Below are 20,659 nucleotides of genomic sequence, written 5' to 3'. Positions count from 1 at the left end.
ATCCCTTAAAACAGACAAACAGCTGGAGTCTACCATCTTTTAAACAAGAAAAACAGATAGTCTACCATCCTTCATTCTCATCTTTTTAAAGAAAAACTTGAAAATATAAGAATAACAGTTGTTTTGTCTAGTTTTAAATATGTTAATAATTTTGGTACCTTAAGGAGCATCTTTCTCTTAGATTAAAGTAATAATATATCTTTGTTAAAGAAAAAAACTTGTAATTCTCTTATTGTTCATGTTTAACTGTTATAGTAGGATAGAGTTTGTTAAGGCTCTAATTGTTCTATTATTTTGTACATGACTGTTCCTTTTTTTTTATTATTATTTATTTTATGTTGCACAATTGCTGTTTTTAGTGCACACTGCTGCTACCAAAAAAAGCCACTAGATGGCATTACACACACATATATATATAAATATATACGTGTATATATATATATATATATATATATATATATATATATATATATATATATATATATATATATATATACGCATATATATATATATATATATATATATATATATATATATACACCTTAATTAAATTATTTAAATTTGACCATTAGTGCCTAATGTGGTGTATTACAAATCACTTTCCATCACTTTGCATCGCTTATATCAAGCCCACCTTTTGAAATAAGATATTGTAAATTTAATGAATCAAACCAATAACTGACCATAGACTAATCTAAAACTGGCATAGGCCTCTCTGCTGTAAAAAAAAAGAAAATCGAGAATCGAATCGTGACCCTAAAATCGGAATAAATAAATAAAATCGAATCGAGGATTTAGAGAATCATGACACCCCTAATATAAAAATCTAATTAATTTATACACTTATTTATATGCCATACCATATGTCTGTTTTTGTTAAAGAGCATAATATTTTATCATGAAAGCACATGTTTCTAACTGACTCTTAGGCCTGCCCCTTCTCAACACTGACTGGCTAAAAACGTGAATAATGCCTCACACTCATCCCATTGGTCGCACTAAACAGGAAACTAACAGTTAAATGGCGCAAAACAGTTTAACATGGAAAAACAATAAAATGAATTTGATCAAAATACAAAGGAGATTTTAAGGGTCCTAAAGCATTTACATTTAAATATCCACTACAAAATCTGCGTACGTAGTGAATTTTGTGCCAAAAGTTTTACCCCCAAAAATAAAATCTGTAATCAAAATTTTAATAATCAAAATGAAAAAGTGTTTGTTGCAGACACACACACACACACACACACAAAAATATATATATATATACATATATGTCTGTTGTGCCAGTTTCATGTTCATTGCGTCCAATGGGATGAGTGTGAGGCATGATTGCCATGTTACTAGCTAATCAGTGTTGAGAATGGATGGGCCTATAAGTCGAGTCCTGCCTGCGTATGTGTGTGTAAGGCAGAAGCGGAGAGGGAGGGGTTGCGTGTGTTTTTACGAAGCTGTTTATTAGCATAGACCACTGAAGTACTGAGTCATTCTGTAGTCCTCTTTTGGCTTCCGTCTTTAAGCGTTTTTTCCTTATGAGGAAAATGAATGGGCTTTTCAAAAACTGGCCTTTATTAAGTAGTTTAGACTATGGTTCTTAAGTTAGCTGGGTCAACTCTGTGGTTCTGTAGTAACACTGTCGTGCTAGTTTTCCTGTTTTATCACACAAGCTTGTCTTAGTGGGGGCAGATAGTTAATTATTTTGATCAGCTGTGGTGTAATACGTATAAACTAATGATCGTATTTAAATATTAAACGGGCGGGGAAGCGCTACTCATGAACTGAGAACCATTAAGCAGCTAAAGCTCACTTTCTCTTATTATCTTCGTAACGTAAACAAACTAATACAAACGGTAATTAAAAAAACTAAAACGAACTGATTGAATACCCTAATTTTTGTGTTAATTTATTTATAAACAAATATAATTAGTAAGTAAGCAATGATATTATTTTGTCATATTTTTGAAGATAAACTGAAAACATACTCAAATGTGGAATATCTTGATGTTTATTGTTATTGTGATAAAAAAAAATTCCATATCGTGATATATAATTTTCCAATATCGCTCAGCAGTAGTAAGGATGTTTTACCATTTTTGTATTGGTTCTTATTATGTTACTGTTGTTTGTATCTCTGGCTGCGGACAAGGCCAGGTTTGGATGGGACTTCGTTGTCCAGAGGATCCTCCGGGACTTCGCTGGACTTGGACCGTCGAGGATCTTCTGCCTTCACGACTTCATGGACGTCACCCTGGCGTCCTACTCGGACTGCACTGCACTCATTGACCGGTGCAGCAGAGGGATGGAGGAAGAGGTGCTCTGGGGACTTCGCTGCGTCCCCCTCTTCGCAATGGACAAGGTTCCGGTGACGGTCCACCTCTGCAATCCCCATGTAAAGGACGGGATCGGCCAGGCGTTCTTGGGCAGGTACTGCTCTTCGGTGTCGTCAGCGGAGAGCGTGAAGGGCAGGATCAGCATCTGGAACGAGGGGTTAATGGTCCGGCTTCGTGTGGACCCGGCCGTCCCCGGGGGGTGAATCATTTTCGCCATCGGCCCGCACTGGATTTGTTCCTCCACTACCCCGGGCAACCCCTCTACTGCCGCCGGTGCGTTGGCTTCGGGCACACAAAGGAGGACTGCACGGGGCGGAGGTGCAGGTTCTGCCCCGACGGCCAGCCAGCGCCAGACCCCCCTGCCCCCGCTCCAGCCAGGAGAGGCAAAGAGATCAAAGGTTGAGGATGCCCAGGAGTTCGACCTCCTCGACCCTGTCAGCGTGCTTCTGCCGGGGCCGGGCCAGCGTGCTGACAGTGCACCCCGGACGGGTTTCCGCCCCTGCTGGACTGCTCTTCGTTGTCCGACCAAGAGGACACAGGTCAGTGGTCTGAGGAGGGGTGGGAGAGGGTCTCCATCAGGCGGTCGAGGTGTGGTGGGGGTAAAGGGAAGGACAAGAAAAAATGAGCGCCCGGTTGCAGTATCCCTTAGGGAATTGTGCAGGGGTTGGGAGTAATTTGGAACAGTGGGACTTTGTTTCGGTGGAGAGGATGGGTGCGGGACTGTGGGACTTCTTTGTGGCGGGTGGACTTTTCGTGGGTGGTGGGTTGTTGGAATGGGTAGGTTTTGGGTGGGTTTTTGCAGGTGGGGGAGGTCTGTGGGACTGTGTTGGTTTTGGTTGGGTTTTTTGTGGGTGGGGGGGTTTGTGGGACAGTTTTGTTGGCAGGCGGTTGGGGGGTTTGTGGGTGTGTGGGACTGTTGGGCTGGGGATGGGTTTTTGCGGGTGGGGGAGGGCTGTGGGACTGTGTTGGTTGTGGGAGTTTTGTTGCAGGGGGGGGTTTGTGGGACTGTGTTGGTTTTGGGTGGGTTGTTGTATGGCGGGAGGGGGGAGGGTGTGACTGTCTACTTACATGTAGACTGACAGTGGGGTGCCTTAACGTTAGGGGACTTAAGGGAACAATAAAGAGGGAGGCCGTGTTCCGAGGCCTGCGAGCGTTCCGCTGCGAGGTCCTGTTTGTGCAGGAGTGCCACTTGACCTCGCAGCGGGACGCGAGCTTGTATTCGGCCCAGTGGAAGGCGGGCCCCTCGGTGTGGGGGGTGGGGAAAGGAGTGGCGGACGGAGTGGGCGTTTTGTTTGGCTCCGGGGACTTCTCGGTCCTGACCGTTCAGTCCCTGGTGCTGGGACGCATCATTTGCGTTGACGGGGAGTGGAGGAGTTTATGCTCCTGCCAGCTCGGCCGGTCGGCGAGGTTTCTTCGCCCACCTGGAGCCCCTGCTGTTCACGAACAGGGTCCTTGTCGTAGGCGAGGACTTCAACGTGGACCTGGACGCGGGGGCAGGGGGGGGTGAAACTAGCAAGGATCGTGCAGACGGCCGGGCTGGTCGATGCGTACAGGGTCGTCGAGCCACAGGGGGGAGGATACACCTGGTGCAATTCCAGGGGTGACGCCTCCCGCCTGGACTACATCTTCGTCCGGAACGGTGCTGACATCCGAGCGTGTTGGACCAGACCGTTCTGGGGCTCCGACCACTGTTACGTCGGAGTTGCCCTGCGTATGCAGAGGGGGGGCGTGGGAAGGGGGTATGGAGTATGAACGTCGCCCTCCTACGGGATCCGGCCTTTTGTGCCGTTTTCCGGACCCTCTACCCCACATGGAAGAGTTTGAAGGTCCTCTATGCCACGGCGGGGGAGTGGTGGGAAGGCCTGAAGGAAAAGGTCGCCAACCTTTGCCGGTGGTGGGCGAACGCGGCCGCTTGGAGGAGGGAGCGGTTGATCCGGAGGTGGTCGTGCGACCTGCGAGCCGCCTGGCGGGACCGGAATCAAGTCCGGATCCGGGAAGCCAGTGAGGCCTTGAGGTTTTACCACGAGGCCCAGGCACGCGGGTACTGCAGACAGGCCCAGCACCAACGGAACAGGGAGGATGAGCGCCCTACGCGCTTCTTCTTTGACTCTGTCAAGAAGAGGCAGGCTAGGGTGCACATCCCGGGGCTCAGGTCGGAAGACAGGACGCTCCACGAGGACACCGACGGAATGTTGGTGGCGGCCGCGGCTTATTTCGCCAACATGTTCCAGGCCCGGGACGTACCGGGAGCCGGGGCTCTTGCCTTCCTGGACGCCGTGGAGGGACGGCTGTCGGAAGAGGAAAGGGCCCTCCTGGAGGGAAACGTCACCCCCGCAGAGGTGGAGAGCGCAATGCTCTCCCTGAAAGGCGGCGTGGCCCCCGGAGGTGACGGGCTGCCTGTAGAGTTCTACAGGAGCTTTTGGCCCCTGATAGGTCCGGAACTGCTGGAGATGTACTCAGAGGCCGGAGGTCTGGGACTTTTCCCACCCTCCGTTCGGAAGGGGCATGTCACCCTTCTTTACAAGAAGGGAGACAGGACCGACTTGGCAAACTGGAGGCCTATAACATTGCTGACAGTTGATAATAAGATCTTTGCCAAGGTGCTGGTCCGGCGCCTCAAGGGAGTCATGGCTTCCCTGGTCCGTCCGGATCAAACATGCGGGGTGCCCGGGCGCACAGGCAGCATGAACTTGGCTCTCATACGAGACGCCATTGCCTGGGCGGAGCAGCACCGGGTGCCCCTGGCGGTGCTGAGTCTGGACCAGGAGAAGGCCTTCGACCAGGTTAACCACGCCTTCCTCTTCGCAGTTCTGCGGAAGATGGGCGTGGGCCCGGGCTTCCTAGCCCTAGTACGACTTCTTTATACAGAAGTCACCAGCAAGGTGGGGGTAAACGGCCACTTCTCGGCCGAGGTTGAGCAGAAGGGAGGGGTACGACAGGGGTGCCCGCTGTCTCCCCTGCTCTACGTCCTGTACATCGAGACGCTGGTCGAGCGGCTGCGACGAGAGCCTGCTTTCGGCGGCCTGCACATCCCAGGAGGAAGGGGTCTCAGCGCGAAGGTTCTGCGCGCCAATCCCTTTCGTGACGGGAAGACGGGTCGAAAGGTGCGTTTTCACCTTTGTGTGGGGCGGGAGGTACGAGCAGGTCGCTAGGACGACCATGTACCTCCCGGTCGCCAGGGGAGGTAGAGGGTTGTTCTGCGCGCCGGTGAAGGCCGCGACTTTGTTCGTGGCCTTCCTGGCGAGGCTCGTCGAGGGCAACGGAGGACACCCCGCCACCCTGTTCGCGAGGTTCTGGCTGGGGTTCGCCCTGAGAAGGGCGATCCCCTGGAACGGGATGGCGCCGTGGTCCGTCGACCGACCCTGGCATTACGCCAGGGCGGCCGACTTTGTGAAGGACCACCCGTGGTGCACGGAGGACGGCGCCGTGCTCGACCACCGGCGCCTTTACGCGCGGTGGCGGGACGGAGCCGGGGAGGGCGCGACGATACGCCCGCCGAGGGCGCCCGACTTACGTTGGGCGGCCCTACAACCCGGCTGGTTGGACGGGGCCAGCAAGGACCTGCACTGGTTGGCCGCCCTCGACCGCCTCGCGGTCAGGGAGCGCCTGCTCAGGCACGGGATCAGCCACACCCCCGCGTGCCCGATGGGCTGCGGCGGGGAGGAGACCGTAGACCACGCCATGTGGTCTTGCCCCGTCGCGGTTCGCTTCTGGGCGGCGGTCTCGGGATGGTGGAGGTCGACCGGTGCCGGGTCCGTCCCGACCAGGGAAATGATTCTGTACGGGCATGGATTGAGCGCCGCGCCCCGCAGAGAGGCCAGGCCTCTGTGGACGGCCGTCTCCGTGGCCAAGTGCGTGCTCTGGGGCACGCGCTGCGAGTGCCTCAGGGTAGCGGAGCCGCGGCCGGACACGAGGCACCTCTTCCTCGCCTTTAAGGCGAGGTACGCCACGGTCTCTCAGGCGGGGCGGGAGCCCGGAGAAGGGATCATCAGGGTGGGCATGGGGGGCAGGGGAGAGAGGTCCGGCTTTGCGGGCCCGACGGTGATGGGGAGGCCCTGGTGACCCCGCGGATGATCATCCGCGGGCAGGTCCTCTCGCTCTCTCTCCGGGGGAGGGTGGGGGTCTACGTCCGCTCCGTCCGTCCGCTGACAGGGTGGGGGGGTAGGGTAGACTGATTTGGGCTGTTTGGGCAGTTTGTGGGTTGTGGTTTGGGGTGGGTTGGTTTTCTTTGGGGATTTGGGGAAATGGATGTTGGGGTGTTGGTGGTGGGTTGCAAATATGTGAATGATTGTATAGCCTGTGGAAATGGAAAAATAAACGCGCTGGCTGCTAAAAAGAAAAAATCTGTTCTTATCAGTTTAATATCTGATACGCCCTCTATATGAGGGCTACATATTAAATGGATTTTTAGAACAGGGAGCCAGAACAGGAGCTTGCTCCTTCTGCTCCACGCATCGACCTGGTATTGCAGTACCTCCAGGAGCGGTGCACCTTCCTTACAGCGGTGCAAAGAAAGAAGAAACGACTGGGTCGTTGGCTAAGTGCTCAAGAGGGCTGGAATTGATCGGGGGATGGTCAGTTCCTGTGATCTGTCTTGTTTTTCTTCGGCTTGTGTTTTGAAGTGAACCCATGCATGCTTGTGTTGTTTTCTTCTTCTGTTTGTTTATTTATTTATTTAATTCTGTACTTGCTGGCAGGGGAGGGTCTTTTTCGCGCGTTTTCCGTTTTCCCTCCGTTTTTGTTCTTTTTTTTTTTTTTTTTTTTTTTTTAACTTTTTTTTTTTTTTTTAACTCGATATGTTGTTTGGCTTGTCTCTTTGTGTTCTTTTGTGTCCCCTTCTGCTCTTTAGGCAAGGACGACCGTCCCGCTCAGGTGTGACGTCATCAGGACTCGTGCGTTTTAACTGGAGGAGAAGACAAAAAAGTTGAAGGTTGTCTTCCCTCTCAATCTGCCCTTGCTCCCTGCCTTCCTCCAGCTGCCTCGGCCCTTTCTGGACCTCGGAGGGGTTTGGTGGGTTACGGGTATAGCTCGGGTTTCTCTTCATTCACGTATAAATCTTTCGCCTTTTACTAAAGATTTCCGTGGAGGGGAACGTTGACGAGTATTGCTTATTTTTTGAAAGCTTTGCTTTTAGCGAAGCTGCTCATCTCAGTACCAAAAAAAAAAAAAAAAAAAAAAGACAGAGAGAGAGAGAGAGAGAGAGAGAATGAAAACATGAATGAATCAATAAATAATAATAATAAAAAAAAAATAGACTAGGAAGGAATGATGACAAAAGAAAACAGTAAAAAAAAAAAAAAAAAAAGTTTGTAAGGAATAATGGTAAAAGACAGACCTCTTTGAACAATGGCTAGAGTAGGGTGACGTTAAATGGGTGGGACATCTGTTGGCTTCGCCGCTTAGTAGCTACATAGTAAAAAGAAGGGCCCCGCAACCAGGTGGCGATATTCGGGTTATCGCTTCTCGGCCTTTTGGCTAAGATCAAGTGTAGTATCTGTTCTTATCAGTTTAATATCTGATACGCCCTCTATATGAGGGCTACATATTAAATGGATTTTTAGAACAGGGAGCCAGAACAGGAGCTTGCTCCTTCTGCTCCACGCATCGACCTGGTATTGCAGTACCTCCAGGAGCGGTGCACCTTCCTTACAGCGGTGCAAAGAAAGAAGAAACGACTGGGTCGTTGGCTAAGTGCTCAAGAGGGCTGGAATTGATCGGGGGATGGTCAGTTCCTGTGATCTGTCTTGTTTTTTTTCTGCTTGTGTTTTGAAGTGAACCCATGCATGCTTGTGTTGTTTTCTTCTTCTGTTTGTTTATTTATTTATTTAATTCTGTACTCGCTGGCAGGGGAGGGTCTTTTTCGCGCGTTTTCCGTTTTCCCTCCGTTTTTGTTCTTTTTTTTTTTTTTTTTTTTTTTTTTTTTTTTAACTCGATATGTTGTTTGGCTTGTCTCTTTGTGTTCTTTTGTGTCCCCTTCTGCTCTTTAGGCAAGGACGACCGTCCCGCTCAGGTGTGACGTCATCAGGACTCGTGCGTTTTAACTGGAGGAGAAGACAAAAAAGTTGAAGGTTGTCTTCCCTCTCAATCTGCCCTTGCTCCCTGCCTTCCTCCAGCTGCCTCGGCCCTTTCTGGACCTCGGAGGGGTTTGGTGGGTTACGGGTATAGCTCGGGTTTCTCTTCATTCACGTATAAATCTTTCGCCTTTTACTAAAGATTTCCGTGGAGGGGAACGTTGACGAGTATTGCTTATTTTTTGAAAGCTTTGCTTTTAGCGAAGCTGCTCATCTCAGTACCAAAAAAAAAAAAAAAAAAAAAAAAAAGACAGACAGAGAGAGAGAGAGAATGAAAACATGAACGAATCAATAAATAATAATAATAAAAAAAAATAGACTAGGAAGGAATGATGACAAAAGAAAACAGTAAAAAAAAAAAAAAAAAAAAGTTTGTAAGGAATAATGGTAAAAGACAGACCTCTTTGAACAATGGCTAGAGTAGGGTGACGTTAAATGGGTGGGACATCTGTTGGCTTCGCCGCTTAGTAGCTACATAGTAAAAAGAAGGGCCCCGCAACCAGGTGGCGATATTCGGGTTATCGCTTCTCGGCCTTTTGGCTAAGATCAAGTGTAGTATCTGTTCTTATCAGTTTAATATCTGATACGCCCTCTATATGAGGGCTACATATTAAATGGATTTTTAGAACAGGGAGCCAGAACAGGAGCTTGCTCCTTCTGCTCCACGCATCGACCTGGTATTGCAGTACCTCCAGGAGCGGTGCACCTTCCTTACAGCGGTGCAAAGAAAGAAGAAACGACTGGGTCGTTGGCTAAGTGCTCAAGAGGGCTGGAATTGATCGGGGGATGGTCAGTTCCTGTGATCTGTCTTGTTTTTTTTCTGCTTGTGTTTTGAAGTGAACCCATGCATGCTTGTGTTGTTTTCTTCTTCTGTTTGTTTATTTATTTATTTAATTCTGTACTCGCTGGCAGGGGAGGGTCTTTTTCGCGCGTTTTCCGTTTTCCCTCCGTTTTTGTTCTTTTTTTTTTTTTTTTTTTTTTTTTTTTTTTTAACTCGATATGTTGTTTGGCTTGTCTCTTTGTGTTCTTTTGTGTCCCCTTCTGCTCTTTAGGCAAGGACGACCGTCCCGCTCAGGTGTGACGTCATCAGGACTCGTGCGTTTTAACTGGAGGAGAAGACAAAAAAGTTGAAGGTTGTCTTCCCTCTCAATCTGCCCTTGCTCCCTGCCTTCCTCCAGCTGCCTCGGCCCTTTCTGGACCTCGGAGGGGTTTGGTGGGTTACGGGTATAGCTCGGGTTTCTCTTCATTCACGTATAAATCTTTCGCCTTTTACTAAAGATTTCCGTGGAGGGGAACGTTGACGAGTATTGCTTATTTTTTGAAAGCTTTGCTTTTAGCGAAGCTGCTCATCTCAGTACCAAAAAAAAAAAAAAAAAAAAAAAAAAGACAGACAGAGAGAGAGAGAGAATGAAAACATGAACGAATCAATAAATAATAATAATAAAAAAAAATAGACTAGGAAGGAATGATGACAAAAGAAAACAGTAAAAAAAAAAAAAAAAAAAAGTTTGTAAGGAATAATGGTAAAAGACAGACCTCTTTGAACAATGGCTAGAGTAGGGTGACGTTAAATGGGTGGGACATCTGTTGGCTTCGCCGCTTAGTAGCTACATAGTAAAAAGAAGGGCCCCGCAACCAGGTGGCGATATTCGGGTTATCGCTTCTCGGCCTTTTGGCTAAGATCAAGTGTAGTATCTGTTCTTATCAGTTTAATATCTGATACGCCCTCTATATGAGGGCTACATATTAAATGGATTTTTAGAACAGGGAGCCAGAACAGGAGCTTGCTCCTTCTGCTCCACGCATCGACCTGGTATTGCAGTACCTCCAGGAGCGGTGCACCTTCCTTACAGCGGTGCAAAGAAAGAAGAAACGACTGGGTCGTTGGCTAAGTGCTCAAGAGGGCTGGAATTGATCGGGGGATGGTCAGTTCCTGTGATCTGTCTTGTTTTTCTTCGGCTTGTGTTTTGAAGTGAACCCATGCATGCTTGTGTTGTTTTCTTCTTCTGTTTGTTTATTTATTTATTTAATTCTGTACTTGCTGGCAGGGGAGGGTCTTTTTCGCGCGTTTTCCGTTTTCCCTCCGTTTTTGTTCTTTTTTTTTTTTTTTTTTTTTTTTTAACTTTTTTTTTTTTTTTTAACTCGATATGTTGTTTGGCTTGTCTCTTTGTGTTCTTTTGTGTCCCCTTCTGCTCTTTAGGCAAGGACGACCGTCCCGCTCAGGTGTGACGTCATCAGGACTCGTGCGTTTTAACTGGAGGAGAAGACAAAAAAGTTGAAGGTTGTCTTCCCTCTCAATCTGCCCTTGCTCCCTGCCTTCCTCCAGCTGCCTCGGCCCTTTCTGGACCTCGGAGGGGTTTGGTGGGTTACGGGTATAGCTCGGGTTTCTCTTCATTCACGTATAAATCTTTCGCCTTTTACTAAAGATTTCCGTGGAGGGGAACGTTGACGAGTATTGCTTATTTTTTGAAAGCTTTGCTTTTAGCGAAGCTGCTCATCTCAGTACCAAAAAAAAAAAAAAAAAAAAAAAAAAGACAGACAGAGAGAGAGAGAGAATGAAAACATGAACGAATCAATAAATAATAATAATAAAAAAAAATAGACTAGGAAGGAATGATGACAAAAGAAAACAGTAAAAAAAAAAAAAAAAAAAAGTTTGTAAGGAATAATGGTAAAAGACAGACCTCTTTGAACAATGGCTAGAGTAGGGTGACGTTAAATGGGTGGGACATCTGTTGGCTTCGCCGCTTAGTAGCTACATAGTAAAAAGAAGGGCCCCGCAACCAGGTGGCGATATTCGGGTTATCGCTTCTCGGCCTTTTGGCTAAGATCAAGTGTAGTATCTGTTCTTATCAGTTTAATATCTGATACGCCCTCTATATGAGGGCTACATATTAAATGGATTTTTAGAACAGGGAGCCAGAACAGGAGCTTGCTCCTTCTGCTCCACGCATCGACCTGGTATTGCAGTACCTCCAGGAGCGGTGCACCTTCCTTACAGCGGTGCAAAGAAAGAAGAAACGACTGGGTCGTTGGCTAAGTGCTCAAGAGGGCTGGAATTGATCGGGGGATGGTCAGTTCCTGTGATCTGTCTTGTTTTTCTTCGGCTTGTGTTTTGAAGTGAACCCATGCATGCTTGTGTTGTTTTCTTCTTCTGTTTGTTTATTTATTTATTTAATTCTGTACTTGCTGGCAGGGGAGGGTCTTTTTCGCGCGTTTTCCGTTTTCCCTCCGTTTTTGTTCTTTTTTTTTTTTTTTTTTTTTTTTTAACTTTTTTTTTTTTTTTTAACTCGATATGTTGTTTGGCTTGTCTCTTTGTGTTCTTTTGTGTCCCCTTCTGCTCTTTAGGCAAGGACGACCGTCCCGCTCAGGTGTGACGTCATCAGGACTCGTGCGTTTTAACTGGAGGAGAAGACAAAAAAGTTGAAGGTTGTCTTCCCTCTCAATCTGCCCTTGCTCCCTGCCTTCCTCCAGCTGCCTCGGCCCTTTCTGGACCTCGGAGGGGTTTGGTGGGTTACGGGTATAGCTCGGGTTTCTCTTCATTCACGTATAAATCTTTCGCCTTTTACTAAAGATTTCCGTGGAGGGGAACGTTGACGAGTATTGCTTATTTTTTGAAAGCTTTGCTTTTAGCGAAGCTGCTCATCTCAGTACCAAAAAAAAAAAAAAAAAAAAAAGACAGAGAGAGAGAGAGAGAGAGAGAGAATGAAAACATGAATGAATCAATAAATAATAATAATAAAAAAAAAATAGACTAGGAAGGAATGATGACAAAAGAAAACAGTAAAAAAAAAAAAAAAAAAAGTTTGTAAGGAATAATGGTAAAAGACAGACCTCTTTGAACAATGGCTAGAGTAGGGTGACGTTAAATGGGTGGGACATCTGTTGGCTTCGCCGCTTAGTAGCTACATAGTAAAAAGAAGGGCCCCGCAACCAGGTGGCGATATTCGGGTTATCGCTTCTCGGCCTTTTGGCTAAGATCAAGTGTAGTATCTGTTCTTATCAGTTTAATATCTGATACGCCCTCTATATGAGGGCTACATATTAAATGGATTTTTAGAACAGGGAGCCAGAACAGGAGCTTGCTCCTTCTGCTCCACGCATCGACCTGGTATTGCAGTACCTCCAGGAGCGGTGCACCTTCCTTACAGCGGTGCAAAGAAAGAAGAAACGACTGGGTCGTTGGCTAAGTGCTCAAGAGGGCTGGAATTGATCGGGGGATGGTCAGTTCCTGTGATCTGTCTTGTTTTTTTTCTGCTTGTGTTTTGAAGTGAACCCATGCATGCTTGTGTTGTTTTCTTCTTCTGTTTGTTTATTTATTTATTTAATTCTGTACTCGCTGGCAGGGGAGGGTCTTTTTCGCGCGTTTTCCGTTTTCCCTCCGTTTTTGTTCTTTTTTTTTTTTTTTTTTTTTTTTTTTTTTTTAACTCGATATGTTGTTTGGCTTGTCTCTTTGTGTTCTTTTGTGTCCCCTTCTGCTCTTTAGGCAAGGACGACCGTCCCGCTCAGGTGTGACGTCATCAGGACTCGTGCGTTTTAACTGGAGGAGAAGACAAAAAAGTTGAAGGTTGTCTTCCCTCTCAATCTGCCCTTGCTCCCTGCCTTCCTCCAGCTGCCTCGGCCCTTTCTGGACCTCGGAGGGGTTTGGTGGGTTACGGGTATAGCTCGGGTTTCTCTTCATTCACGTATAAATCTTTCGCCTTTTACTAAAGATTTCCGTGGAGGGGAACGTTGACGAGTATTGCTTATTTTTTGAAAGCTTTGCTTTTAGCGAAGCTGCTCATCTCAGTACCAAAAAAAAAAAAAAAAAAAAAAAAAAGACAGACAGAGAGAGAGAGAGAATGAAAACATGAACGAATCAATAAATAATAATAATAAAAAAAAATAGACTAGGAAGGAATGATGACAAAAGAAAACAGTAAAAAAAAAAAAAAAAAAAAGTTTGTAAGGAATAATGGTAAAAGACAGACCTCTTTGAACAATGGCTAGAGTAGGGTGACGTTAAATGGGTGGGACATCTGTTGGCTTCGCCGCTTAGTAGCTACATAGTAAAAAGAAGGGCCCCGCAACCAGGTGGCGATATTCGGGTTATCGCTTCTCGGCCTTTTGGCTAAGATCAAGTGTAGTATCTGTTCTTATCAGTTTAATATCTGATACGCCCTCTATATGAGGGCTACATATTAAATGGATTTTTAGAACAGGGAGCCAGAACAGGAGCTTGCTCCTTCTGCTCCACGCATCGACCTGGTATTGCAGTACCTCCAGGAGCGGTGCACCTTCCTTACAGCGGTGCAAAGAAAGAAGAAACGACTGGGTCGTTGGCTAAGTGCTCAAGAGGGCTGGAATTGATCGGGGGATGGTCAGTTCCTGTGATCTGTCTTGTTTTTTTTCTGCTTGTGTTTTGAAGTGAACCCATGCATGCTTGTGTTGTTTTCTTCTTCTGTTTGTTTATTTATTTATTTAATTCTGTACTCGCTGGCAGGGGAGGGTCTTTTTCGCGCGTTTTCCGTTTTCCCTCCGTTTTTGTTCTTTTTTTTTTTTTTTTTTTTTTTTTTTTTTTTAACTCGATATGTTGTTTGGCTTGTCTCTTTGTGTTCTTTTGTGTCCCCTTCTGCTCTTTAGGCAAGGACGACCGTCCCGCTCAGGTGTGACGTCATCAGGACTCGTGCGTTTTAACTGGAGGAGAAGACAAAAAAGTTGAAGGTTGTCTTCCCTCTCAATCTGCCCTTGCTCCCTGCCTTCCTCCAGCTGCCTCGGCCCTTTCTGGACCTCGGAGGGGTTTGGTGGGTTACGGGTATAGCTCGGGTTTCTCTTCATTCACGTATAAATCTTTCGCCTTTTACTAAAGATTTCCGTGGAGGGGAACGTTGACGAGTATTGCTTATTTTTTGAAAGCTTTGCTTTTAGCGAAGCTGCTCATCTCAGTACCAAAAAAAAAAAAAAAAAAAAAAAAAAGACAGACAGAGAGAGAGAGAGAATGAAAACATGAACGAATCAATAAATAATAATAATAAAAAAAAATAGACTAGGAAGGAATGATGACAAAAGAAAACAGTAAAAAAAAAAAAAAAAAAAAGTTTGTAAGGAATAATGGTAAAAGACAGACCTCTTTGAACAATGGCTAGAGTAGGGTGACGTTAAATGGGTGGGACATCTGTTGGCTTCGCCGCTTAGTAGCTACATAGTAAAAAGAAGGGCCCCGCAACCAGGTGGCGATATTCGGGTTATCGCTTCTCGGCCTTTTGGCTAAGATCAAGTGTAGTATCTGTTCTTATCAGTTTAATATCTGATACGCCCTCTATATGAGGGCTACATATTAAATGGATTTTTAGAACAGGGAGCCAGAACAGGAGCTTGCTCCTTCTGCTCCACGCATCGACCTGGTATTGCAGTACCTCCAGGAGCGGTGCACCTTCCTTACAGCGGTGCAAAGAAAGAAGAAACGACTGGGTCGTTGGCTAAGTGCTCAAGAGGGCTGGAATTGATCGGGGGATGGTCAGTTCCTGTGATCTGTCTTGTTTTTCTTCGGCTTGTGTTTTGAAGTGAACCCATGCATGCTTGTGTTGTTTTCTTCTTCTGTTTGTTTATTTATTTATTTAATTCTGTACTTGCTGGCAGGGGAGGGTCTTTTTCGCGCGTTTTCCGTTTTCCCTCCGTTTTTGTTCTTTTTTTTTTTTTTTTTTTTTTTTTAACTTTTTTTTTTTTTTTTAACTCGATATGTTGTTTGGCTTGTCTCTTTGTGTTCTTTTGTGTCCCCTTCTGCTCTTTAGGCAAGGACGACCGTCCCGCTCAGGTGTGACGTCATCAGGACTCGTGCGTTTTAACTGGAGGAGAAGACAAAAAAGTTGAAGGTTGTCTTCCCTCTCAATCTGCCCTTGCTCCCTGCCTTCCTCCAGCTGCCTCGGCCCTTTCTGGACCTCGGAGGGGTTTGGTGGGTTACGGGTATAGCTCGGGTTTCTCTTCATTCACGTATAAATCTTTCGCCTTTTACTAAAGATTTCCGTGGAGGGGAACGTTGACGAGTATTGCTTATTTTTTGAAAGCTTTGCTTTTAGCGAAGCTGCTCATCTCAGTACCAAAAAAAAAAAAAAAAAAAAAAGACAGAGAGAGAGAGAGAGAGAGAGAGAATGAAAACATGAATGAATCAATAAATAATAATAATAAAAAAAAAATAGACTAGGAAGGAATGATGACAAAAGAAAACAGTAAAAAAAAAAAAAAAAAAAGTTTGTAAGGAATAATGGTAAAAGACAGACCTCTTTGAACAATGGCTAGAGTAGGGTGACGTTAAATGGGTGGGACATCTGTTGGCTTCGCCGCTTAGTAGCTACATAGTAAAAAGAAGGGCCCCGCAACCAGGTGGCGATATTCGGGTTATCGCTTCTCGGCCTTTTGGCTAAGATCAAGTGTAGTATCTGTTCTTATCAGTTTAATATCTGATACGCCCTCTATATGAGGGCTACATATTAAATGGATTTTTAGAACAGGGAGCCAGAACAGGAGCTTGCTCCTTCTGCTCCACGCATCGACCTGGTATTGCAGTACCTCCAGGAGCGGTGCACCTTCCTTACAGCGGTGCAAAGAAAGAAGAAACGACTGGGTCGTTGGCTAAGTGCTCAAGAGGGCTGGAATTGATCGGGGGATGGTCAGTTCCTGTGATCTGTCTTGTTTTTTTTCTGCTTGTGTTTTGAAGTGAACCCATGCATGCTTGTGTTGTTTTCTTCTTCTGTTTGTTTATTTATTTATTTAATTCTGTACTCGCTGGCAGGGGAGGGTCTTTTTCGCGCGTTTTCCGTTTTCCCTCCGTTTTTGTTCTTTTTTTTTTTTTTTTTTTTTTTTTTTTTTTTAACTCGATATGTTGTTTGGCTTGTCTCTTTGTGTTCTTTTGTGTCCCCTTCTGCTCTTTAGGCAAGGACGACCGTCCCGCTCAGGTGTGACGTCATCAGGACTCGTGCGTTTTAACTGGAGGAGAAGACAAAAAAGTTGAAGGTTGTCTTCCCTCTCAATCTGCCCTTGCTCCCTGCCTTCCTCCAGCTGCCTCGGCCCTTTCTGGACCTCGGAGGGGTTTGGTGGGTTACGGGTATAGCTCGGGTTTCTCTTCATTCACGTATAAATCTTTCGCCTTTTACTAAAGATTTCCGTGGAGGGGAACGTTGACGAGTATTGCTTATTTTTTGAAAGCTTTGCTTTTAGCGAAGCTGCTCATCTCAGTACCAAAAAAAAAAAAAAAAAAAAAAAAAAGACAGACAGAGAGAGAGAGAGAATGAAAACATGAACGAATCAATAAATAATAATAATAAAAAAAAATAGACTAGGAAGGAATGATGACAAAAGAAAACAGTAAAAAAAAAAAAAAAAAAAAGTTTGTAAGGAATAATGGTAAAAGACAGACCTCTTTGAACAATGGCTAGAGTAGGGTGACGTTAAATGGGTGGGACATCTGTTGGCTTCGCCGCTTAGTAGCTACATAGTAAAAAGAAGGGCCCCGCAACCAGGTGGCGATATTCGGGTTATCGCTTCTCGGCCTTTTGGCTAAGATCAAGTGTAGTATCTGTTCTTATCAGTTTAATATCTGATACGCCCTCTATATGAGGGCTACATATTAAATGGATTTTTAGAACAGGGAGCCAGAACAGGAGCTTGCTCCTTCTGCTCCACGCATCGACCTGGTATTGCAGTACCTCCAGGAGCGGTGCACCTTCCTTACAGCGGTGCAAAGAAAGAAGAAACGACTGGGTCGTTGGCTAAGTGCTCAAGAGGGCTGGAATTGATCGGGGGATGGTCAGTTCCTGTGATCTGTCTTGTTTTTTTTCTGCTTGTGTTTTGAAGTGAACCCATGCATGCTTGTGTTGTTTTCTTCTTCTGTTTGTTTATTTATTTATTTAATTCTGTACTCGCTGGCAGGGGAGGGTCTTTTTCGCGCGTTTTCCGTTTTCCCTCCGTTTTTGTTCTTTTTTTTTTTTTTTTTTTTTTTTTTTTTTTTAACTCGATATGTTGTTTGGCTTGTCTCTTTGTGTTCTTTTGTGTCCCCTTCTGCTCTTTAGGCAAGGACGACCGTCCCGCTCAGGTGTGACGTCATCAGGACTCGTGCGTTTTAACTGGAGGAGAAGACAAAAAAGTTGAAGGTTGTCTTCCCTCTCAATCTGCCCTTGCTCCCTGCCTTCCTCCAGCTGCCTCGGCCCTTTCTGGACCTCGGAGGGGTTTGGTGGGTTACGGGTATAGCTCGGGTTTCTCTTCATTCACGTATAAATCTTTCGCCTTTTACTAAAGATTTCCGTGGAGGGGAACGTTGACGAGTATTGCTTATTTTTTGAAAGCTTTGCTTTTAGCGAAGCTGCTCATCTCAGTACCAAAAAAAAAAAAAAAAAAAAAAAAAAGACAGACAGAGAGAGAGAGAGAATGAAAACATGAACGAATCAATAAATAATAATAATAAAAAAAAATAGACTAGGAAGGAATGATGACAAAAGAAAACAGTAAAAAAAAAAAAAAAAAAAAGTTTGTAAGGAATAATGGTAAAAGACAGACCTCTTTGAACAATGGCTAGAGTAGGGTGACGTTAAATGGGTGGGACATCTGTTGGCTTCGCCGCTTAGTAGCTACATAGTAAAAAGAAGGGCCCCGCAACCAGGTGGCGATATTCGGGTTATCGCTTCTCGGCCTTTTGGCTAAGATCAAGTGTAGTATCTGTTCTTATCAGTTTAATATCTGATACGCCCTCTATATGAGGGCTACATATTAAATGGATTTTTAGAACAGGGAGCCAGAACAGGAGCTTGCTCCTTCTGCTCCACGCATCGACCTGGTATTGCAGTACCTCCAGGAGCGGTGCACCTTCCTTACAGCGGTGCAAAGAAAGAAGAAACGACTGGGTCGTTGGCTAAGTGCTCAAGAGGGCTGGAATTGATCGGGGGATGGTCAGTTCCTGTGATCTGTCTTGTTTTTTTTCTGCTTGTGTTTTGAAGTGAACCCATGCATGCTTGTGTTGTTTTCTTCTTCTGTTTGTTTATTTATTTATTTAATTCTGTACTCGCTGGCAGGGGAGGGTCTTTTTCGCGCGTTTTCCGTTTTCCCTCCGTTTTTGTTCTTTTTTTTTTTTTTTTTTTTTTTTTTTTTTTTAACTCGATATGTTGTTTGGCTTGTCTCTTTGTGTTCTTTTGTGTCCCCTTCTGCTCTTTAGGCAAGGACGACCGTCCCGCTCAGGTGTGACGTCATCAGGACTCGTGCGTTTTAACTGGAGGAGAAGACAAAAAAGTTGAAGGTTGTCTTCCCTCTCAATCTGCCCTTGCTCCCTGCCTTCCTCCAGCTGCCTCGGCCCTTTCTGGACCTCGGAGGGGTTTGGTGGGTTACGGGTATAGCTCGGGTTTCTCTTCATTCACGTATAAATCTTTCGCCTTTTACTAAAGATTTCCGTGGAGGGGAACGTTGACGAGTATTGCTTATTTTTTGAAAGCTTTGCTTTTAGCGAAGCTGCTCATCTCAGTACCAAAAAAAAAAAAAAAAAAAAAAAAAAGACAGACAGAGAGAGAGAGAGAATGAAAACATGAACGAATCAATAAATAATAATAATAAAAAAAAATAGACTAGGAAGGAATGATGACAAAAGAAAACAGTAAAAAAAAAAAAAAAAAAAAGTTTGTAAGGAATAATGGTAAAAGACAGACCTCTTTGAACAATGGCTAGAGTAGGGTGACGTTAAATGGGTGGGACATCTGTTGGCTTCGCCGCTTAGTAGCTACATAGTAAAAAGAAGGGCCCCGCAACCAGGTGGCGATATTCGGGTTATCGCTTCTCGGCCTTTTGGCTAAGATCAAGTGTAGTATCTGTTCTTATCAGTTTAATATCTGATACGCCCTCTATATGAGGGCTACATATTAAATGGATTTTTAGAACAGGGAGCCAGAACAGGAGCTTGCTCCTTCTGCTCCACGCATCGACCTGGTATTGCAGTACCTCCAGGAGCGGTGCACCTTCCTTACAGCGGTGCAAAGAAAGAAGAAACGACTGGGTCGTTGGCTAAGTGCTCAAGAGGGCTGGAATTGATCGGGGGATGGTCAGTTCCTGTGATCTGTCTTGTTTTTCTTCGGCTTGTGTTTTGAAGTGAACCCATGCATGCTTGTGTTGTTTTCTTCTTCTGTTTGTTTATTTATTTATTTAATTCTGTACTTGCTGGCAGGGGAGGGTCTTTTTCGCGCGTTTTCCGTTTTCCCTCCGTTTTTGTTCTTTTTTTTTTTTTTTTTTTTTTTTTAACTTTTTTTTTTTTTTTTAACTCGATATGTTGTTTGGCTTGTCTCTTTGTGTTCTTTTGTGTCCCCTTCTGCTCTTTAGGCAAGGACGACCGTCCCGCTCAGGTGTGACGTCATCAGGACTCGTGCGTTTTAACTGGAGGAGAAGACAAAAAAGTTGAAGGTTGTCTTCCCTCTCAATCTGCCCTTGCTCCCTGCCTTCCTCCAGCTGCCTCGGCCCTTTCTGGACCTCGGAGGGGTTTGGTGGGTTACGGGTATAGCTCGGGTTTCTCTTCATTCACGTATAAATCTTTCGCCTTTTACTAAAGATTTCCGTGGAGGGGAACGTTGACGAGTATTGCTTATTTTTTGAAAGCTTTGCTTTTAGCGAAGCTGCTCATCTCAGTACCAAAAAAAAAAAAAAAAAAAAAAGACAGAGAGAGAGAGAGAGAGAGAGAGAATGAAAACATGAATGAATCAATAAATAATAATAATAAAAAAAAAATAGACTAGGAAGGAATGATGACAAAAGAAAACAGTAAAAAAAAAAAAAAAAAAAGTTTGTAAGGAATAATGGTAAAAGACAGACCTCTTTGAACAATGGCTAGAGTAGGGTGACGTTAAATGGGTGGGACATCTGTTGGCTTCGCCGCTTAGTAGCTACATAGTAAAAAGAAGGGCCCCGCAACCAGGTGGCGATATTCGGGTTATCGCTTCTCGGCCTTTTGGCTAAGATCAAGTGTAGTATCTGTTCTTATCAGTTTAATATCTGATACGCCCTCTATATGAGGGCTACATATTAAATGGATTTTTAGAACAGGGAGCCAGAACAGGAGCTTGCTCCTTCTGCTCCACGCATCGACCTGGTATTGCAGTACCTCCAGGAGCGGTGCACCTTCCTTACAGCGGTGCAAAGAAAGAAGAAACGACTGGGTCGTTGGCTAAGTGCTCAAGAGGGCTGGAATTGATCGGGGGATGGTCAGTTCCTGTGATCTGTCTTGTTTTTTTTCTGCTTGTGTTTTGAAGTGAACCC

The 20,659-nt window shown here is 45.3% G+C and overlaps 24 non-coding genes and 1 pseudogene across 24 annotated transcripts; all 25 read left to right on the top strand.

Moving 5' to 3' along the window:
- The first annotated feature begins 6,646 nt into the window (after positions 1-6,646).
- On the top strand, positions 6,647-6,826 carry LOC125802612 (U2 spliceosomal RNA; annotated as a pseudogene).
- Positions 6,827-7,354: 528 nt separating this feature from the next.
- LOC125802824 (U5 spliceosomal RNA) lies at positions 7,355-7,471 on the top strand. The gene has a single exon (XR_007439876.1). It is a non-coding gene; the product is annotated as a U5 spliceosomal RNA (small nuclear RNA).
- Positions 7,472-7,785: 314 nt separating this feature from the next.
- LOC125802566 (U2 spliceosomal RNA) lies at positions 7,786-7,976 on the top strand. The gene has a single exon (XR_007439693.1). It is a non-coding gene; the product is annotated as a U2 spliceosomal RNA (small nuclear RNA).
- Positions 7,977-8,492: 516 nt separating this feature from the next.
- Positions 8,493-8,609, top strand: LOC125802823 (U5 spliceosomal RNA). The gene has a single exon (XR_007439875.1). It is a non-coding gene; the product is annotated as a U5 spliceosomal RNA (small nuclear RNA).
- A 312-nt stretch (positions 8,610-8,921) lies between these two features.
- Positions 8,922-9,112, top strand: LOC125802565 (U2 spliceosomal RNA). The gene has a single exon (XR_007439692.1). It is a non-coding gene; the product is annotated as a U2 spliceosomal RNA (small nuclear RNA).
- Positions 9,113-9,628: 516 nt separating this feature from the next.
- On the top strand, positions 9,629-9,745 carry LOC125802822 (U5 spliceosomal RNA). Its single transcript, XR_007439873.1, has one exon. It is a non-coding gene; the product is annotated as a U5 spliceosomal RNA (small nuclear RNA).
- Positions 9,746-10,057: 312 nt separating this feature from the next.
- On the top strand, positions 10,058-10,248 carry LOC125802563 (U2 spliceosomal RNA). Its single transcript, XR_007439690.1, has one exon. It is a non-coding gene; the product is annotated as a U2 spliceosomal RNA (small nuclear RNA).
- Positions 10,249-10,776: 528 nt separating this feature from the next.
- LOC125802821 (U5 spliceosomal RNA) lies at positions 10,777-10,893 on the top strand. The gene has a single exon (XR_007439872.1). It is a non-coding gene; the product is annotated as a U5 spliceosomal RNA (small nuclear RNA).
- A 312-nt stretch (positions 10,894-11,205) lies between these two features.
- On the top strand, positions 11,206-11,396 carry LOC125802562 (U2 spliceosomal RNA). The gene has a single exon (XR_007439689.1). It is a non-coding gene; the product is annotated as a U2 spliceosomal RNA (small nuclear RNA).
- A 528-nt stretch (positions 11,397-11,924) lies between these two features.
- LOC125802820 (U5 spliceosomal RNA) lies at positions 11,925-12,041 on the top strand. The gene has a single exon (XR_007439871.1). It is a non-coding gene; the product is annotated as a U5 spliceosomal RNA (small nuclear RNA).
- Positions 12,042-12,355: 314 nt separating this feature from the next.
- LOC125802561 (U2 spliceosomal RNA) lies at positions 12,356-12,546 on the top strand. The gene has a single exon (XR_007439688.1). It is a non-coding gene; the product is annotated as a U2 spliceosomal RNA (small nuclear RNA).
- Positions 12,547-13,062: 516 nt separating this feature from the next.
- Positions 13,063-13,179, top strand: LOC125802818 (U5 spliceosomal RNA). The gene has a single exon (XR_007439869.1). It is a non-coding gene; the product is annotated as a U5 spliceosomal RNA (small nuclear RNA).
- A 312-nt stretch (positions 13,180-13,491) lies between these two features.
- On the top strand, positions 13,492-13,682 carry LOC125802560 (U2 spliceosomal RNA). Its single transcript, XR_007439687.1, has one exon. It is a non-coding gene; the product is annotated as a U2 spliceosomal RNA (small nuclear RNA).
- A 516-nt stretch (positions 13,683-14,198) lies between these two features.
- LOC125802817 (U5 spliceosomal RNA) lies at positions 14,199-14,315 on the top strand. Its single transcript, XR_007439868.1, has one exon. It is a non-coding gene; the product is annotated as a U5 spliceosomal RNA (small nuclear RNA).
- A 312-nt stretch (positions 14,316-14,627) lies between these two features.
- Positions 14,628-14,818, top strand: LOC125802559 (U2 spliceosomal RNA). The gene has a single exon (XR_007439686.1). It is a non-coding gene; the product is annotated as a U2 spliceosomal RNA (small nuclear RNA).
- A 528-nt stretch (positions 14,819-15,346) lies between these two features.
- Positions 15,347-15,463, top strand: LOC125802816 (U5 spliceosomal RNA). Its single transcript, XR_007439867.1, has one exon. It is a non-coding gene; the product is annotated as a U5 spliceosomal RNA (small nuclear RNA).
- A 314-nt stretch (positions 15,464-15,777) lies between these two features.
- Positions 15,778-15,968, top strand: LOC125802558 (U2 spliceosomal RNA). Its single transcript, XR_007439685.1, has one exon. It is a non-coding gene; the product is annotated as a U2 spliceosomal RNA (small nuclear RNA).
- Positions 15,969-16,484: 516 nt separating this feature from the next.
- LOC125802815 (U5 spliceosomal RNA) lies at positions 16,485-16,601 on the top strand. Its single transcript, XR_007439866.1, has one exon. It is a non-coding gene; the product is annotated as a U5 spliceosomal RNA (small nuclear RNA).
- Positions 16,602-16,913: 312 nt separating this feature from the next.
- LOC125802557 (U2 spliceosomal RNA) lies at positions 16,914-17,104 on the top strand. The gene has a single exon (XR_007439684.1). It is a non-coding gene; the product is annotated as a U2 spliceosomal RNA (small nuclear RNA).
- Positions 17,105-17,620: 516 nt separating this feature from the next.
- LOC125802814 (U5 spliceosomal RNA) lies at positions 17,621-17,737 on the top strand. The gene has a single exon (XR_007439865.1). It is a non-coding gene; the product is annotated as a U5 spliceosomal RNA (small nuclear RNA).
- Positions 17,738-18,049: 312 nt separating this feature from the next.
- LOC125802556 (U2 spliceosomal RNA) lies at positions 18,050-18,240 on the top strand. The gene has a single exon (XR_007439683.1). It is a non-coding gene; the product is annotated as a U2 spliceosomal RNA (small nuclear RNA).
- Positions 18,241-18,756: 516 nt separating this feature from the next.
- LOC125802813 (U5 spliceosomal RNA) lies at positions 18,757-18,873 on the top strand. The gene has a single exon (XR_007439864.1). It is a non-coding gene; the product is annotated as a U5 spliceosomal RNA (small nuclear RNA).
- A 312-nt stretch (positions 18,874-19,185) lies between these two features.
- LOC125802555 (U2 spliceosomal RNA) lies at positions 19,186-19,376 on the top strand. The gene has a single exon (XR_007439682.1). It is a non-coding gene; the product is annotated as a U2 spliceosomal RNA (small nuclear RNA).
- Positions 19,377-19,904: 528 nt separating this feature from the next.
- LOC125802812 (U5 spliceosomal RNA) lies at positions 19,905-20,021 on the top strand. The gene has a single exon (XR_007439863.1). It is a non-coding gene; the product is annotated as a U5 spliceosomal RNA (small nuclear RNA).
- A 314-nt stretch (positions 20,022-20,335) lies between these two features.
- On the top strand, positions 20,336-20,526 carry LOC125802554 (U2 spliceosomal RNA). The gene has a single exon (XR_007439681.1). It is a non-coding gene; the product is annotated as a U2 spliceosomal RNA (small nuclear RNA).
- Positions 20,527-20,659: the final 133 nt, after the last annotated feature.

This window comes from Astyanax mexicanus, chromosome 6, assembly GCF_023375975.1.
Source record: "Astyanax mexicanus isolate ESR-SI-001 chromosome 6, AstMex3_surface, whole genome shotgun sequence".
Lineage (NCBI taxonomy): Eukaryota > Metazoa > Chordata > Actinopteri > Characiformes > Acestrorhamphidae > Astyanax > Astyanax mexicanus.
Note: the sequence above shows the minus strand (reverse complement) of the source record. Positions and strands in the feature narration are given on the sequence as shown.